This window comes from Ascaphus truei, chromosome 4, assembly GCF_040206685.1.
Source record: "Ascaphus truei isolate aAscTru1 chromosome 4, aAscTru1.hap1, whole genome shotgun sequence".
NCBI lineage: Eukaryota > Metazoa > Chordata > Amphibia > Anura > Ascaphidae > Ascaphus > Ascaphus truei.
Window position 1 is genome coordinate 202,365,094 of NC_134486.1, and position 14,753 is coordinate 202,379,846.

Here is a 14,753-nt window from a genome sequence, read left to right on the forward strand (position 1 = left end):
CACTCATTTTGGCCCCTTTTTTTGTAGCTGAAAGACTTTAGTAAATGGACTCCTATGTAGGTGCCCTAAATATAATTTGGGGTTATTCAATATACTTTACTCTACAGCAGTTGATCACAGAAAACTCTCATTCAAGTCAATTTTAGACATTCGCCACTGATGAAAAAAAATCACAAATACAAGAAACTTTGCCAAAACCGCTAACAGTAAATATCTTGGCAGGGACAAAGTAGCATTTGTGGTTTTTATTAAATAGATGTGGTTATTTTGTAATAGTTGTTTTCCTGCTTTTCTTTATTATGATACATTTCTCCCTAAAGTCGAAGAAAAATTGATAATTAGAAGAACTCAAGATACAGTGCTATAAGGGTTTGAGTGTCAGAATTTCTGCTAGACTCTGGCCCTCTGACACGTTACACAACAGTACCTGTGGCGCGCGCAGACCCCTGTCTGTCCGTGCGCGCCAATCTAATACACCTGCAAAGGCACTTATCCATCACTTCACCCCGGCGCCTGCCTCCGCTGGCGACGCGCTCGCACCACGCCGCGCTCCTCCTACGTGCGCACACAATGTGGCATCTAATCCCAAGACAGGTATCAGCTGTCTCTCACCTGCAGCCTATCTCCCCTCCTCCTATCGGTTTGTAGCCTATGTCTGATGTCTCCCCACTGCTGCATATTCATTGGTTCCCACCTCCATCATTTACAGTACCCTGTTTGTTCCTGTGCAAGTTGCTGAGCATAAACTGATGTTTATGTGCTGTGCTCGCTGCTTCCTGTTTTTGCCTGTTCTTGTGACTTGCGGACCTGCGCTGTGACCCCTGCTCGTACCTGGACCTGTCTCTTCTGTACCCCGTGATTTCTGCTTGTTTTTGGACCTCCGCCTTCTCCTCGACCACGGCTTATGGATATCAACTACTCTTCTCTCTCCAACCCTGGACCACGGCAAGTACCGCGACATTCCCGAACTCTGCTACTCTGACCCCGCTACACGACTCTTACTCTGCACCTGGTCCCGTGGTTGTAGGGTGGTGGTTATATACCTCCCCACCTAAGCATCTGTTTTTGGTGAGGACATGTGACATTTAGCAGCAGTATCTATGAATTTCAAATGTATTTAATATTTGTATTCTCTAATAATAATTTCACAGTCCTTTAGTCACATAATGCACTTTATTTATTGATTTTCACTTATATCAATTCACAAATAAGATAAGTGCAATGTTATTTTTGCACATTTGTTCACAGTAATTCTAATACGTATAACACCATTTGTAGTTGAATTTTCACTAGGAGGAGCGCCGATTTGTTTACCTTGTTTTGTTTGTGTATTCTGTAGTACCAATACTACTAAGAAGTATATGGATGAGGATTAACCCCCCCACGAAGAAACATACGTAGATCACAAAATGCATATGGGGGTATCCTGGGTGATCTTTTGCTGACTGCTTGTGTTGCACCTATGCTTAAATAAAAAAATTCTATTTTTGTTCATTTAACTTTGGAGTGGATCCGTGTGTTTATGCTTTGCTGTAAATATGTTAGCTTTAAATTGACCCCAACCTTCCTAAAAGTTTTGGCAATTTTAGGGTGACTAGTTTTGTCAACATATGCATATAAAAATCAAGAAATATTTTTGGACACTGTAAATTGACAAATACCCTTCACTTTAATGTTTTTCAATTAACAGATTCAAAAATAAATCTAAGTAACTTTTATGAAGTGAACTGGAACAGGTTCAGACATTTCTAGTTAAACATTTTGGGGAAATTTTAATGACTAAATATAATGGTAGCACTTGACATTTTTTGCAAAGGTTGACATTTTGGCAAAATGTTTGTGGTTATGTGAGTTTTGAGAGTGCAATATACTATGCCTAATAAGTGAAGTTCTACAGTGCTTTGGTGACTATTCGTTAAAATTTGATAGTGCCAATCAGACACTAGTAAGCAGCAAGCAGAAACTCCTTTTTGACTTTAATGGGAGTTTCCATGTGGCAATTGGCACTTTAGCAATTTAATAAATAATCCCTTTTGTCTGTAAGAAAACAAGGTGTAGGATGGTAACATGTACAGCAGGGGTGCCAACTTTTCTTACATGCACCCCCCTGCCTCCTCTCCGGGTCATCCCCCTCCCCCCCATGCACGGCTCCAGCGTCAAATAACGTTGCGGGATCATGTGACGTCATGTCACCATTGCAACCATGGCAATCTGACGTCAAGTGACCCCGCGGCATCATTTGACGCCGGGATGCCATGAAGATGTGTCAATGGAAGGCCAGGTAAGTACAGTTATAGATGTTTCACGCGATCTCCGGCATTTATTTTAAATGCTTCAGGGAAGCGCTAGGCCTCTGTAACAGCTGCGCGCCCCCCAAAAATCTTGGGGGCACGCCCCTCACTTTGCGCACCCCTAACGTACAGTATGGAAGTGAGGATGGTGTGTTTAAGTTACTATACTACTTGTCATGAGTCTACTAGCTGTCATTTTCGAAAGAAGGTTAAACAGGGGTGTAACAAATAATAATAGAATAAAGTGGTAAAACAAATATATATATATGTATATATATATATATATATATATATATATATATATATTTTTTTTTTTTTTCCTTTTTAAAGCTTTAAATTGTGTAAAGAGTTTGTAACACACAGTGGTTTTAGAAATCGTACTGTTCATTTTTTACAGACTATTCCTGGCAAAACAGTAGGTCATCAAAAATAGAAAATTACAAAGATGTTTTCCTTTGTGGTTCTCATATTCCTAGCTTAGGCATGTGACAGACATTGTAACTTAATAGTGCTTGTTAGTCATGACGCCGCAAAGTTTATTTAACAAGAGTTAAGTGAGCCATAGAACAGTTAAGCCAAATTAATTGTGATTGTCATGATAATGTCATGAGATATTAGGTATTTTAATCTTTAATTAAATTTTAACCAAGACAGGGGGATACCCGATGGTGTTTTGCCTGCCAACAACTGGGGCACCTCAGCACCAACTGCCCAGAAAGGAAGAGTCCTGCAGCTGCCTCTGGAGGGGATCGCCCCTCAGGAGTGCACCTAGGTGTCTATGTGGTAGCTGGGCAAGAAGAAAACAATGGTGCCCACTAATGGTGCCAGAACTGATGGCTCAGAAACTCACCCAAGACTGAGAGACTCAAGTGCTACACTTACACGGGTGCGGCCAGGATTTGTTCGGCCTTAGGAAATCATTTCTGGAAGGACTCTGCATATGGGGATGACGGGAGGAGCCGTCACATTTTGCCAGTGGCAAGGTATACTTGAATTGGGACACTGGGCAATGTGTGTGATAGGTGGGAGTAATTTATGTTATTCCTGCTAAGGTGTTACTAGGTAATCATCTACAAAGATGTTTACCCAATATGAGATCGCTGTGACCCAATTAGCCCAGGAACCTGCTGAACAATTCCAGGTACTGACGCACACTGGGGACCGGGGAAGGACGACTGATAGGGTTGTAACGGAGTGGTGGACTAATATAGTCTCCAAGTACAGCCTGCCATCACAAAAGACCTCAGAGGGTTATCCAAGGGGTATTGTGCCAAAGGGGGGGGAGGCAGAGAGCTTCCCATAACAGCCTGTCATCCCTAGAGACCCAGAGGAAATGTTAAAGGTTTGATTTGTGAAAACGTGGGACTGGCGTGTAAACCAGATATTTATTTTGTATGTATTTTGGCACATGTTACCAACAGCGTTCAGCATTCAGCAGGATAGATAATTACACCAACCGGTAGCAGATGGAATCTGCTCCTAGCAGCCTTAAAGTGTTGTATACTGTACATCTGGATCCTGGTATCAGAAAGCCGCAATGTCCTGATCTTCTCTCATTGGAATCCGCACTGGTAAGTGGAAAAACGGATAGAGGAGCAACTCTTGCACGGCACCCGCTCGTGTACCGGAACAAGTCCCGGCTGTGTTTGCATGCGGTCGCCCAATTGACGTCACTAGCACCTGGCTGATGGGAGGTTTGTTAGAGGAAAGGCTCCTCCTGAGACAGGAAGGAGAGACTCCTGAGCTCACATGTGGGCTGAACCAGGAAGGGACAGAGAGGTCTTGAGCGCTGTAGACTGACAGCCAGACAACAAGACAACAAGAGGGAGAAGACTTCTAAAACCTGAAAGCTGAAAGTGCCCTAGGACAAAAAGGCTGCTCCAGGAGAGCAGAGAAGGATTCCCCCCCTACAGCTACCAGAGAGACAGATAAGCGTTACTTTCTAAGACTGTCGTATATCTGCACATATCAAAATATATGTATGGGGCTGGGAAACACGCTAACTAAAGGGAGTTCTGGGCTGCATATGTTTAACTAGAAATACTCCCAAGTGGAGCAGAAGCTTTTTTTGACCCCTTATTTGCATACGGTTGATGATTTTCATGTGTTAAAGAAGCAGGCGCAATAAAAGCCTTATTTTAGTTCACCTTAAAAACAGTCTCTATTGCGTACCTCTGCACATGTCTCTTACAATAACATGTGCCAAAATACATGTATTGATTGTTTTTATCAGTATTGATGTACGTGCAATATTTACCACCTTCACCATATTTCAATGTAATTGAATATATTACACTATGGGGATTACAACTCCAGAACTCTTTCCAGCTTTGTGCTTGGCTTAAAAGAGAGCTTAATTTGGGGGCCAATCATGTATGGGCTCACAAAAATGGCCAGATAGGTTATATATGGTTGATAGAGTCAAGATAAGGGCAGTGTCTGAAGACTTGGGTGTAAAATATGGCCTCGGTGACAACTTTTGGTAAACATGGTCTCCTTAGAGAGAGCTTCAACATTTCTCGGCAGGGGGTGTATAAATGGCATGGGCCAGGGCAACAGAAGGTATCAAACCAAGAGTGACCTTATTAAATATGAGAATATCATGTGACGTCCTCTGCTGAACATGCTAGAAATTAAATGTATAGGTGATTTGGGAAATGGTCCTTCATAAATGTGTGCTCTTATTTATGAGTACAATATATTCAGAGTATTGTCCCAATGTCCATAATGACTGTATAATAACAGAAATCACCCTAGATAAGATATTACCTACCCATGGGGTTGACAAATAAAATAGCAAGCACTGAAAAAGGTAAAATAAAAATAAAAAATAGGGGCTGATGCCCTTTACCTGACAGTGATATCCAGACAGGATAAATCCTCCCGGCGTGCAATCCTCAATGGTAGAAGTCAGGATGTGTTGAAGGAAAGTAGCACAGCCTCCGCATTAGTAGAGCAAAAATAGATAGGGCAGATTCAATAAAATTGTGTTTATTGCACAATCAGCTAGGCAGTGGAAGTGTAGGAAATGCACCAACGTGTTTCATCCAATAGGACTTTATCACCTGTGCGTATCCGTGAAATTGAGTTGCACATAATGATTACAGACACGTTAGGTACTTGGAGACAGATATTCGTATTTCTCTTAAAGCTAGGATTAAAATGTTCATATTTAGTTGCATTGTGTCCGCCATGAGTGCCTGAATGTATTGATGTGTCTCACGTGTGTGTAAGTATTACAGAAGTGAAGTTATGAGTACATTTAGATATGGAAAATACGTTTTAAACGTCATTTGGTGGGAGGTGATTTACTCTGTTGTAAAACTGTCAATCTCACAGCTGATTTACGACAAGGGCTTGGTTTAGGTTGTGTTCAATGGGAAAGAATTGTATTTAAGTCTAAGAAAAGATTTGGAAAATCAGATCTCAACAGAGGTGCATTTAGGACAAAATTCTTGATTTCTCATATTCGTGATACAGAGGGCTCTCTGGTGAAAATCTATGGCATGTGGTAATGTATAGAATTTTCTGTCTATGCTTTACCCTTTTATATTAAGAAGCTGTTCTGCATTTTATTGTAACTATGTTTCTTGTAATACCCTTTCTGTAACATAAGCACTGTATTTTTATATATATTAAAACATTTAATAAGTAATGCTTTGGGCTCTGAATGAACGGTTGCACGCTCTAGAGAGAGTGATTAGGTTTTCGGACACATTTTGCTACAACTGATTTTGGTATGTTAAAGTGCATAGTTTTTTCTATAATACACAGGGACCTGAGGACCTGGCAAATATTAATTTGACATCTTATCATAATTGCATAACTACATCAGGTGGTGGCAGTGGATATACTGTATATGATTTGCAATTGAGTGAGGGGTTAATAGTAACTCACTGGAGGTACCTTGCGGAGGAGAAAGGTGAGTTGGCTAGAGTAGCCGTGTGTATTATCCCGGGTTGCATTTCTAAGTCACGTGCTCACTTGTGTGCTGTTCTTGGCGGTGGTATATTGGGATGGATTTAGGAGAGATAGAACTGATTTGAGGAACCTTTGCAAAGTTGAAGGGTGGGGCAGCTTGTGGGTTGTGTTTTGTTCCTTGATCCTGTAGAGGAGATATTGTCCATTTGACGGACCTTTGCGGAGGTGGAGTGGGAGCGCTTGCGAGCGTCAGTATTAACCCTTGTCCCATATGCAGGACGCGTGCTCGCAGGGTACCATACGTGACAGTGATCATCGTGCTTCTCAGCTTGCTTTTCTGATTAATGAAGGAATCTATACCCTGCAACTCTACCTACTGCTGTGCCAGCCTTTATTCTAAAACTTCTCGGGGACATGGTGGTTGCATGTCCTGAATGCCACGCGGAGTAAATGATGCATCCCCCGTGCTCATGCTGCATTCGCGCTGCCCGGCACCCGCGGTTGAACTGCGGTTGATTCGAGGTTGATCTGTTTAATCTAATGGTTCGGATTTAATTGGGGGCAATTCTTCGCGAATCCACCAGGTGGCAGATATTCATGAATTGTAATGAATTCTAATGTGTACAGTACATGTGCTACAATAATGTGTCGACTTGCAGATGTTTAAAAAAACTCACAGTGGTCCATTGTGAATTGACCTTGGTACTGAAGAAGTTACTGTATCAATTTAGGAGTTTCATAATAAAACTAAATGCGCCGTGTCTTTTTCACATATTTTCTCACTGCACAATCGCTGGACGCAATGAGTACCAGTACACCGCAGTTCGTGTTCAAAAGACCCGACTGTACCCATTCATATATAATTTTTTGTGCAATTAATGCTGCAGCTGATAAAATGGCCACAGTTGGTGAAATTTATCAAATTTTTTATCTCAAATTATGATTTTTACAAATTTTCACCTGATGCTCGTGTAAGGAAGCGTGCAATAAGGAAAAAGTTAAGTAGCGATCCGTGTTTTTTTCGTATTGCCCCTGCACATGGAGTTAGAGGAGGGTATTGGTGTGTGGTGCCAGATTTTTCTAGTATCTTTGATCATGGAGACTTCAAAAGGAGAAAGATCAGATTTAATGAAAATAAGATTCGTCAATCCCAGGCCAGCAATGTAATAGCACCTGCACCTGCGCCAGCGCCAGCACCGGCTTACAATAACGGTCCAACCGTCAGTGAAAACCCGGTGACAGGCAACCCTTGCTATCTGTCCCCGCCAGGGTACCTGCAAAACATCCAGCCTGAGCCTGATTTCATGTACAGATACCAGCAAGCTTGCATGTACCAAAAAGATTTCCAGTTTCATCAGCTGTCAACTACAGGTGTAGCAGGCCCACTGTCACCTGTGAACTACGTGTATAATGAAGACTACGGGACAGGCAGTGGGTCCTCGCCACCCGTTCGGCAAAGTCTCTAATGAAGGTAAATACAGTTTAATTTATTAAATTAACTACCTGTATTACAGTACACTACCTATATTACAGTACACTAGAGTATGTGTGTTACGGTACTTACAGTACACTAGCTGCAGTTCAAGCTGCCGTATTTTATTGTTTGTTTTTTTAAATATCAATACATTATGCACACAGACAAGTGATTAGTTACTGCAGATCGGTCTGTTTTCTTGTAATCAATTGCTTTGCTCATGGTTATTTAGTTCTATTATTTTATTCACAATTCTAGAAAATATAGTCCAGCAATATGATTGGCTGGGAAGTTTCTACAGTAGATTCTGAACAATTGGTGGACAGCTAGTCGCATGCGTGTATGTCTCATGGTAGTATCTTGTTGAAACGCATACTGTATGCGTATCATCACATCCCCACCCCCCAATCACCTCGCACGTAAAGTCTTACTACACGAGACAACGGTAATGCAACCGCATTCCCCCTTCTTGTAGCCTTCTTGAAGGAACCATTATGTGAAATGTTATACGGTACTTACAGTACTGTACTGTATGTTTAATAAAATGTGACACAATGAAACAATTTTAAAAATGCAACTTTTTTTATTTTTTAGGAGTAAAAACATTTTATAAATTTTGAACAGATCAATCAATCAGCAGCAATAATGGAAATATATAATATTATAAATGGAGAGATTTCGATGGACCTACAATATAATATTGCTTTTTTGAAAATGTTCTTTGATAAAGCGCCTCCACAGCGGGAAACACGTCAGAGTATTTTTAACTTGTGTGTTTGTTTTTTTGGCATATATGCCCAATAAATAGAATTATTTTTGCCTCCAGCCCTTGGATATTTTGCTGTGCTCTACTTTCTACTTTTTCTATTTTTGCTCATCCCTTGGTATTGAAGCACGCCATCCGATATGATTGGCTATGCAGCGGCTTTTTCATTGTGAGGATTTCCTCCACAGCAGCTGCGCGACCTTTGTCCGGCCAGTGTGGTGACGGTTTCCACCCACCTACATCGACGCCATGGGAGGACGTCTGGCTAGGATCATCAGCACGGAGGTGCGGACCATTGATTCGGGTCCCCCATGAGCCGCCACCCCTGTACGGAGCCTGATATCCTCATCGCAGGAGGACACACAGGTACCCGGTGAGCGGGTTGGAGAGTCTGCAGACGCTGGACTCCACCACGGGCATCAGGCCACGCATCCCGGGTTACCACCCCCGCAGGGAAAGAAGGAAGATCTGGCCTGTCGGTTCTTCAGGCAAAGGGGGACATAGATTCTACGGGCGGGCCTCCACAGACTGTGACCTCCATGCAGGATTCAGATGAGGTGGTTGTCGCACCAGTTCCTTTACACCTGGTTGGATTATATGGTCTTATAGCCTTTATTATTTCTATATCGGCATTCAACTTATGAACTCAGTTTTACATAATTGATTTATGCTATTGAGACACTGCAGTGTTTGTAGCATCAACATTGGGGACATCCCCTCACCTTTCTCCATTTTTTTGAAACGTTGCTTGTGCATTGATGAATGCGATTTAAAAATCCAAGTACTGAAGGCAACAATTTAGTGACAGTGCAATATTTATTGATTAGGATAGAATAATTGTGAGCTTTTTAGAAAACCTTAAACAGTATGCTGCTGTTTTCATATTCAATACTTTTTTACATACAGTACTGTAATACAGTACACGTGCACGTTTAATTAACTCTTACTGTATAAGAAACCCCCCAAAATAAAAAGTTATAATCTTTTATTCTATACAGTATGTATTTATTCTACAGTATAGTATATGTACAGTGTTATTTAATTCTACACAAGTCATGTACTGTGCGTATTTTGAAGTGGGTGGCATAGTACTGTGATTTTTATTTGGGGGTGGGGGGTTTAAAACATTATGATACTTATTTAAACTAATAATCCATCATACACCCCTCTCCCCTCCCCCCCCCCCCCCACACAAGGCCAAACCATTCATTTGAAATGGGTGGCTTTGTGGCTTTGTTTAATACAGTAGTTTAATCTACCCGAGCGTGTTCTCACATTTATGCGCATGCGTGTATGTCTCATTGGAACCTTGTTGAAAAACAGACAGTATGCGTGTCATCACATTGAGGCGCATGCATGTATATGAACAAGAGACACCACACATCCCCCTCTGAGCCATTCATTAAAATTCTTGTAGGCTGATAAGCCCTTACTGTGGAACGAATCCTCCCCCAAACACATTAATTCGTACACAACGGTAATGCAACCGCTTATCAACACCCCCCCCCCGAGCCGAATTCTTGTAGCCTTCTTGAGGGACTGACTGATTTTAACCAACCATTATGTAAAATGTTATACTTATGATTTAGAAAAGGTGACACAATGAAACAATTTAAAACAAGCAACTTTTTTTGTTGTTGAGTAAATTAGTATTCTATAACTTTTCCACGACTGAACAATGAAGCAGCAAAGTCCATCCCCATCAGTCTGTCCTTCCAGGGACGAGCCCTTACATGCCTCAAAAGGCCATTGATGGTGTCTCTCACGGTTCTCATCATATGATCGGTAACAATTAAAAAACGCTGCACTTTCGCCAAAATAGTTTTCCTTAAATTTTCTGGCAGAGCCTTTTTGATTCGATTCCCTTTGTAATTAATGTTGTGGGTTCACCCGCTGTACATCTCATAACTGACATGGTGTTTGAAGATGTACAGGGCATATTTCTGGGCAACACCAGCACTTGCAACCTTGTATTTCTCCCTGACTTGCTGGGACAGGTCGCGCAAGGTGATGTCTGGCACCGTCTCGATGCAAGCATGTGTGCTGGAAGCGGGTGTGCTTCTGGGAGCGGGTGTGCTTCTGGCAGCGGGTGAAGGTAGGTGCCTGGGAGGATGCTTTCCTCCTGTTGTAGTCGCCTTGTCGGTGATGTCATCTCCTGTTATGGTCTTACCGGGGTTGTCATCTCATCCTCATCGATGGCATACAGGCACACGTATTCTGCAGACGGAGGGGGTGCGCTTGGTGATGGATTCGAGAAGGTCACATCCATGCCACCCTCCTGCTCCTGTGTCCGACATACAGGGGCAGGAGCTCCAAGCAATGAATTTATCCCCGCTATGTTTCCATGCTCTCCATCTTCTTCTCAATGTTCTCCAAACATCTATCCATATTTAGAATGGTTTCTAAAAGAAGATCGATCTTTTGCACCATAGAGTTTTGCACCATAGAGTTGGTTAACCCATTCAGCATGCGGGCGAACGAGCTGGATCGGGTGCGAGAAGTGCTATTGACATCTGCGCGGGTGGGTGCTGGAACAGGTGACCAGGGGGTTCCCGGTATAGCAGCGTCGTAGATGGGTGCAGGAGCAGGTGACCTGGGGGTTCCCGGTATAGCAGCATTGTGGATGGGTGCAGGAGCAGGTGACTTGGGGGTTCCCGGTATAGCAGCGTCCTGTTATGGATCTTAGGACATTTGGTACACTATAGGGTTGTGTTTATGTTTACCGTTCCTGGCTTTATTGCATACACTGGTCTCACCTCATTAAGGAGCTTATTATCCAGGACCCTACACCCAGTACCTGTCTTCAATCAAGTTTAATTTTTAGGGGTCCCCTCCACAAGTATCCGTTTATTCCTTAACAATTTTCTGTATTGGTCTTTAGCATTACACACTCACATCTCCTGTTGATGTTATTGCGAAGTAGTTTGACCATACAGTTTTTCTTTTTGGAAGGTGCGTTTCCTTTTATTTAGTGCATTTTTTTGCACATATTTATATCTACATTTGACTAGGGATTATTTACATCTTTCCCTAGTTAACACATAGGGGCCTATGCAGTAAGCGTTCATAAGCCACTTATCAAACACTTATCACCAAAAATGCCTACTCCTATTCAGTAAGCGGTGATAAGTGGGTGATAAAAGACTGAATCGCTCAAAAAAAATTGCTCATAAAAAAAATCACTGAGGCAGCGGGGATAAGCCACTTATAACCACTTTTCGGCATGTTCATAAACTCGTGCAATTCGTGTAGCAGTTATTACGGTATGAACATCTATCACCGCTCTAGAATGGTGATTTTATCACAAAATCCTCACGCCAGAAAAAGTTGGCGTAAAGGTGTTGGAAACCTGCAGAGAAGCGGCGAGATGGGGCATTTTTCCTGCATAGGATTGATGCCGGGAATCCCTGGAGCTGATATCCATTAATATTAGCACTAGAGACCCCTGGCATGAATCCTATGCAATAATAATGCATTTACAGTAAACTTCATTACCATAGCGGATAGCCTCAGGGACCCCCTACTTCCTGAGATACAGGCCCCGTTATGGGGTGCCGGTATCTCCAATGCATTTAAATGTCTGCATCACGTGACCATGGGAATAAAATGCATAGGAGATACCGGCACCCCATAACGGGGCCTGTATCTCGGGAAGTAGGGGGTCCCTGAGGCAGAACCAATGCGGTCCGGCTCAGGAGACCCCCTGCTCATCTAAACTATTAACAAAATTAAAATTTATACACATAAATTTCGGGCGATATTTGCACAGGGAGAGAAGGCTCTCTCAGAGCAGCTCTCTCTGCAGCAGATACAACTCGCCAAGTAAGGCCTTTTCAGAGGGTCGTTCATCAGATCACCAGCTAATCGCCCGTTTTGTGAATTTTGCTATGACAGGTAATGAAGGCTTTCTGAATACCGTGATAGCAACGCTCATAAAAACGGTAATTTAAATGGCCCGGTGATTTTTTTAATGAACCTTTAGTGCATAGGCCCCATAATTTATTGGTTCATCATGGATATGGAAGCTGCTGAAGTTGGTGCATCCACTACTATTCCCCTTTATACGTTTAACTGTCGGGACAATGCTCTGAGAGCTAAAAAAGCTGAACAAGTTTTTGAAAACAAATTGGATACAGAATGTGATGATTTTATGGATTTAAAAGGGTCTTTGTCTACAACTAGCAGGAAGAGGCAACCTCATATGAGGAATAAGTGGAGCACTGCAGGCAGGGTAGGATGCATGTAGAAACGGCACACCATAGATAATAAAATATCTAATTTATTAAGTGACTGGAGACCGCAAAAAGGAGCAGAGTTGTTCACTCTGACGCGTTTCGGGCCATGGCCCTTTGTCAAAGAGAAATCTTTATCAACTGATATCAGGAACTGGTGGGACATTATTTCCTTACAAAATTATACGAATGCACAGAGAATACCACGTGGTTTACGTATAAAGAAATCACCATCTTTTGGTTTTCCTGATGTAAATTTTGAGAAAGAATGGACAGAAATATTGAATGACTGCTCATTTAGATTAATTGATCTCATTATGAGAACTAAAATTAAGAATAAGTCGCTGTCAGAAAATGAAGTTAAATTGATACAAAATAAATTGCATTTACAGAAAGAAAAAAAAGGATTTCGGGCCCTAGATAGCACCTTGGTCATTAATATTTCTAAAATGGAAAAATAAATTATGTTGAAAAAACAAACGAAATATGAAAGGGACAAGGTGGACTATAAGAAAAAAAACAGATTTACATCTGGCAAAGGCCAACTCCATTTAAGAAACCCAAATCATCTACTCCACACAAAAGCAATAAGGGTCAACCAAAAGAGCAACAAAAGTCTATATTAAAAAAGAATGTCTCATTTTCACATTCCACAAGTGGAGACTCAGATGTTTCAGATAATGGCCTTTTTTCTCAGAGAAATTTTTCACAGGACATTACAGCAAGGAGTTCACAGGAGGTATCAAATGATGAAGGTCGCAGTTCCGGTAATCAGAGTTCTTCAAAAAACTACCGTGCCCCAAAAGGACAAGAAGGGGCTCAAAGGGAAGGCGCCGCTCCAAATCCTCAGAAAAGAAAGATGAACCCCTAAACTAGGTTTCAGGTGTCATTAATCTATCAAATGTGACTCTTACAGATGCAGAAACATCTGTCTTGAACAAGGGACTCAAGTATGCACCTAGTACGAATTTTAGATTATTTGATACGGTTGACATGCATTGCTATGTTAGAAAAGTAACACTTAAAAAGTTTTTTGAGAGTCACACTAGCTAAGCAGAAGGATTGTCCCTTAATGAAAGTACTGTTGAATCAGGAAGTGTACATATGGTGAATCCATCTATTGAGGATACCATAACCTCATTTGGGGATCTTTGCAGTTTGCAGGATTTAAATGAGCTGCTCGATGAGCAGGGTGAAGAATTTGATCCAGCTACCTTTTTGGGATGAAAACCTTCTGGTCTTAAGAGGAAATAGAGTTTCTATCCTACACACTATAAGGGCAATAGCCTAATTATGTTTGAGAAACTCATAGAGAGGGATTTAACCCTTTTGTCCAGAGGTTATACTTTTCAGATGTCCCCTTTGAAATTATCAACGAACAATCTCACTCAGGATGAGAAAACAGCACTTATTACCCTCCAGAGTAACAAACACATAGTTATCAAGGAGGCAGACAAAGGGGGGGGGGTGCAATTGTGGTCCAGTACAGAGATGAGGCCCTCAGACAGTTGGAGGATCCCACTACTTACACTAGACTTATGGGAGATCCTACTGTTCCCTTTTTGAGAGAACTGAAATTACTTCTAGAATTGGAGCAGATATTGGGTGTGCTTGATCAAAAATAAATTAATTTTCTGTATAAGGAATATCCAGTTATCCCAATTTTCACCATCTCCCGAAGGTCCATAAGACATTGGTCTTCCCGCCTGGGAGGCGAATAGTCTCCAGTACTGGGTCTTTGGGAGATGGTGTTTCCAGATATGTGTATACATATCTGCAGGATTTTGTGCAGCTTTTGCCCTCTTATATGAGAGACAGTGGCAATCTCCTAAAACATCTGGAATTGATTAACTGGGAAACAAATTTTCTATGGGTCACGCTGGACATTACGTCCCTCTATACGGTGATCCAACACCAAAAGGAGTGGCAGCTGTAAAATTATTTTTGGACAAATCCGATCTCTCACCGGCACAATGCACCTTTCTTTTGGATTCTATTGAATATTTACTCACTCACAATTATTTTTTGTTTGATGGCACTTTCTATCTCCAGACATGTGAAACGGCTAT

The 14,753-nt window shown here is 41.8% G+C and overlaps 1 protein-coding gene across 1 annotated transcript in view; it reads right to left on the minus strand.

Moving 5' to 3' along the window:
• Positions 1-14,753, minus strand: part of SLC22A3 (solute carrier family 22 member 3) — a 311,477-nt gene that overhangs the window by 64,526 nt on the left and 232,198 nt on the right. The gene's annotated exons all lie outside the window — the stretch shown is intronic.